The sequence below is a fragment of the Manihot esculenta genome, chromosome 18 (assembly GCF_001659605.2).
Source record: "Manihot esculenta cultivar AM560-2 chromosome 18, M.esculenta_v8, whole genome shotgun sequence".
NCBI lineage: Eukaryota > Viridiplantae > Streptophyta > Magnoliopsida > Malpighiales > Euphorbiaceae > Manihot > Manihot esculenta.
The window spans coordinates 24,066,346-24,072,366 of record NC_035178.2 but is presented as its reverse complement, the minus strand read 5'-3'; positions in this window follow the sequence as shown (position 1 = coordinate 24,072,366).

Below are 6,021 nucleotides of genomic sequence, written 5' to 3'. Positions count from 1 at the left end.
AATCTCTGTTAATTACTGTAATAAAATCTCCTACTCTGGTCTTCTAGCACTAGAAGGAGCCTAAGGCGGTGCATGCCAATGGCCTCAGTCGGTACATGACTTTCTACCTCTTCTCCGACTTGAAGAAGTTCTTTCCGTTCTTCAGTCATCCTACAATATTAAAATTCATAAAATAGATCTGCATCAGAGTTACATCAGAGTTACATCATATCTTTAATATATATGGCATGTACATATTCCTATACCTAACTATTTATCCACATACTGCCTAGAGTCGACTAAACCTGCTCTGATACCATTAAATGTAACACTCCCTACCCGATTATTTAATTAGCTGAGCCGAAGACATCATATTTTGTGACAGTTTTCTGTTTTTTTTCTTTAGTTTATATCATGTAATTCGTTGCCTTTTTTTTTACTAAAAATCCAACAGAGTTTCCCTTGAAATATGGGCTCAATTCCACCTATGAATAGTAAAATTACACTTCTATAAACTTCATCCTTAACTCCCAAACTTCTTTCAAGCTCAACACAATTTCAACTCAAATCAAACACTTCATAAACCATCCCATTAATCTCAATACAAAAACTTATACTAATAACCAATATTTACACCAAAATTAAAATCTTCAAATATATCTAATTCATAACCATATACAACTTCATCTCTAAAACTTTATATACATGCCATATTTTCAAAATCAACTTTATATAGAATTTTAAAAATATACCCCAAGATAATTAATGATGTAACTCTGGTTGGGTTGATACAAATCTTGATCTACTGCTTCTTGGAAATACAACCTGCGCGAGGAAAAATAAATTTCTACGCACTAATCAAATTGCTTAGTAGTGTTCAACTTTTTTTTTTTAGATAAAACATTTAAATCAGAATTCATTTATCAACAATAAATCAAACAAATGACAATAACTATATAGTAAATAATTTGAAATAATTCTAAATCATATTATTATTTCATATATATACATATTTAAATTTTATAATCTCTTTTTTTTTCTCATCATGTAAAAAGTTTTGTTTTCTCTTAATACTTTTATTTATTTATTATTTTTACTTTCTTTTTAGCCCCTATAAATTTAAATAGGATTGTTAAATCAGATAAGACAGTTATATCTATAGAGTACAAAGTGTCAAATAACTGTATAGCTCAAAAGCCGAGTCTAAATCAGTGTAATTATAGTGCAGTATTGCAAGATCTGTATATGTCATGTCACACCCTTAAACTAACTCACAATTCCTACTAAACTTACTAGGGTCAGACTTTAAATAATTTATACATTTAAACATGAGGACAAAAATTTCAATATAGCGTAATTTTAAATTATTCAATCCGTAATACTTTATCATATTACAATTTTGCTTTTAAATATGGTCATATCATATATATTTATTAATTTAACTCAACTACATAAATAACAAATTCATAATTTAATCCTTTATTAATTAACTATTATTATTATTTTTTATCATCTAATCTAATATATTTTTCTATTTATCACGTTACACCGTATCTCATTTCTCTTTTTCTTTTAATTTTTATTTTTATCCAACAATTTTCTTTTAACCCTAATTTAACTAATTTATAACGTTTAACATATAAAAAGTAGTATTTCTTATTTAGTCTAATAAATTTTCTTGTTACTATATCTTAACCAAATTACATCACATTCTACTTGGTCTATAACTTAAGTTTTGGTCAAATTACATACTAATTCCAAAATTTTTTATCTATCAAGTTTATCATTTCTTCAAACTTTGATCATGCAATATAACTAAAATATTATTCACTTGATCTAGTTCTACTAAGATAGTAAAATTTTCAAATAGAACATAATTAACAAATTCTTAAATTTATTCAAATAAAGTTGAGCACAAACCTTAAATCTTCTAAAATCTTCCACAAACTTAAAATTTCTATTCTTCCTTTCCTTTCCCTTTGGAGTTTCCACTATTCCCTTTCACTTCTTCTTCATGAAATATAAACAAATAAATCATATTAATACAATATCCCTCATAAATATTCATATAAATATGATAAGAAACATTTCTACATCAACAACCCCTAACATACCTTTAAATTTTTCAACACTTGGTTACTATTCACTCTCCCTCAACCTTGAATTTTCTCTTTGATTTCTCTTCTTTTCTTTAAGTTCTATCTTGGAAAGGTGTTAGGAGAAAATAGATAATTGATTGGAGGTGGAAATTTAAAGAAATTTGGTGTAGAAAAAAAAAAAGGAGAAATGAGAGTTTTTTCTTGGTTCACGACAAGAAGAAGAAAAATGGAAAAGATGGGTTTCTTCTTCTAGTTTTTTTTTTTTTATTTACAAAATTCATTTGGTTAAGTGGTTAGCATTGAGCCACTTGTATTTAAATTAAAATTTAATTTATCTTTTCTTTTTCTTTTTCTTTCTTTTTTATTCTTTTTCTTCTTCTTCTTTTTTTTATTTATTATATATATTTTTTTGGGATGTTACACTAATACCATGGCTAGCACAAAGTCCCTTCATAAGTTTAATATAGGCAAGCTTATTACAGTCTTCAACCAATATACAAAGCTAAACAATATGCTTCTTGGACACTTTCACACCTTCATAAAGATTCGCCTTCAGCTACTCTTTGTAGACCATAATGGTATCCTCTGCATGAATATGATTATCCACAAAAGTAGAAATAGGATCATCGAAGAAAGAGTCGGAGGCAGAACTTCTACCAATAGAAGAAGAAGAAGAAAAGAAGATGCCCTTACTCATTTCAAAAAAAGGGAAAGTAAACAGGAAATACCCTAAAATAAAAGGGTAAAAATAGAGAAGAGGAGCGGCCTGGACTTTCGTAGACATCAGTTGTAAGCAAAAGTAGAAAAGAGGGTTTTTATGCAATAGCGTAACTTGCAAAGTTTTGAATGCGGCTCGAGAAATAAGGCAATCATCATTTATGAGCAAAAGCAGGCAAAACGACACAAATAGGAAAGACCAATCTAATAATACGACATGTCCCAGATCGAGAAAATAAACTGTCATCTTCGAATATGAAGAATCAAATACTAGCGGAAAATATCTAATGCTACACAAGCATCGCCCAAAGTAAGCTATGAGCTGTCACCACAAACAAAATAGGACCACGTGGCAAGAATCTGATAAGCGGATGTGCGGTCCCGCCCAAGAAAAAGAAGACCTTGACATCGTTATACCCGGTTTTTCATCAAGACTCACCCTCCCCTGAAGAGGTCGAACCTTCACATGAAGTTACCGTTAGCAGGCACAATCGAACATACTCTCGTTACGCCTGTAATAACGGGATCATCAATAAATTAAACCGATGAGATCCCTTATCAAATAGGTAGCAACATTATTATCGAATTAGTCCTCTTACAGTATAAAAACTAATGATCACAGAGACAGAGATACGCAGTCCTCTTATACAACTATTCTCAACTTTTACATTCACTCTATTCTCTAGTTTACTAACTTGAGTGTCGGAGTAGCTGCCTTAGGCACCAACCAGCTCAATGTAACGACTCGAAATCGGACCGCTACCGGCGCTAGGATCCAGATCGACTTAAGGTCGCCGGAACCCGTAGCAAGCCTAACATACAACCTGTTACACCTGATAAATCCCACACATGATCAACCATTCACATAAAAATTTTAAACTTTTTTCATTCACAAAGCTCAACCTGTGCATGCACTATACATTAAACATACAATCCCCATACTAGAGCCCTCATCAAATGCTCTAGTTGGGTCATCATTACTATAATCAAGCTTGATCTTTATAAAACATCATTAAAACGTTTCATTAAAAAGATCATGTACTAAAAGGGATTTATATACACTAGGGCTAAGCACAATTCTATCCTCAATACAATTCGTTACATTACATCACATTATAACATTTTACAATACATGTCCACATCTAACTATTACATAAACACAACTTCAACCTCGAAGACTCCATGGTCTATCCTGTACCTGCAAACCTGGGGGTTAAGGGAAAAGGGTGAGCTACTAGAGTCCAGTGAGCAGAATAGTAAAACATTATATTAAATTCCATGTTTTCATGAAATGCATCACATCACAAACAAATCACATCAAGGATGGACTTGTCACCAATAGTCCTCTACATTCCAATGTGCCGGGACGTAGAATGGGTCAACCGAACTTTCTCTTACATTATGCTGAGACGTAGAATGGGTCAACCGGACTTCCACACTATATCATCATCACATTATATCGAGGACTAATGGGTCATCCAACATCCATCCACAACAACATCAAAGTATGCAATGCAATATATTCGTTAAAAGGGATTTATATACACTAGGGCCAAGCACAATTCTATCCTCAATACAATTCTTTACATTACATCACATTATAACATTTTACAATACATGTCCACATCTAACTATTACATAAACACAACTTCAACCTAGAAGACTCCCCGGTCTATCCTGTACCTGCAAACCTGGGAGTTAAGGGAAAGATGTGAGCTACTAGAGCCCAGTGAGCAGAATAGTAAAACATTATATTAAAATCCATGTTTTCATGAAATGCATCACATCACAAACAAATCACATCAAGGATGGACTTGTCACCAATAGTCCTCTACATTCCAATGTGCCGGGACGTAGAATGGGTCAACCGGACTATCTCTTAAACATCACATATCACAACATTCCAATATGCCGGGACGTAGAATGGGTCAACTGGACTTTCTCTTACATTATGCCGGGACGTAGAATGGCTCAACCGGACTTCCACACTATATCATCATCACATTATATCGAGGACTAATGGGTCATCCAACATCCATCCACAACAACGTCAAAGTATGCAATGCAACATATTCGTTAAAAGGGATTTATATACACTAGGGCTAAGCACAATTCTATCCTCAATACAATTCGTTACATTACATCACATTATAACATTTTACAATACATGTCCACATCTAACTATTACATAAACACAACTTCAACCTGGAAGACTCCCCGGTCTATCCTGTACCTGCAAACCTGGGGGTTAAGGGAAAGGGGTGAGCTACTAGAGCCCAGTGTGCAGAATAGTAAAACATTATATTAAAATCCATGTTTTCATGAAATGCATCACATCACAAACAAATCAGATCAAGGATGGACTTGTCACCAATAGTCCTCTACATTCCAATGTGCCGGGACGTAGAATGGGTCAACCGAACTTTCTCTTACATTATGCCGAGACGTAGAATGGGTCAACCAGACTTCCACACTATATCATCATCACATTATATCGAGGACTAATGGTCATCCATCATCCATCCACAACAACATTAAAGTATGCAATGCAACATATTCGTTAAAAGGGATTTATATACACTAGGGCCAAGCACAATTCTATCCTCAATACAATTCTTTACATTACATCACATTATAACATTTTACAATACATGTCCACATCTAACTATTATACAAACACAACTTCAACCTGGAAGACTCCCCGGTCTATCCTGTACCTGCAAACCTGGGGGTTAAGGGAAAGAGGTGAGCTACTAAAGCCCAGTGAGCAAAATAGTAAAACATTATATTAAAATCCATATTTTCATGAAATGCATCACATCACAAACAAATCACATCAAGGATGGACTTGTCACCAATAGTCCTCTACATTCCAATGTGCCGGGACGTAGAATGGGTCAACCGGACTTTTTCTTAAACATCACATATCACAACATTCCAATATGCCGGGACGTAGAATGGGTCAACTGGACTTTCTCTTACATTATGACGGGACGTAGAATGGCTCAACCGGACTTCCACACTATATCATCATCACATTATATCGAGGACTAATGGGTCATCCAACATCCATCCACAACAACGTCAAAGTATGCAATGCAACATATTCGTTAAAAGGGATTTATATACACTAGGGCCAAGTACAATTCTATCCTCAATACAATTCTTTACATTACATCACATTATAACATTTTACAATACATGTCCACATCTAACTATTACATAA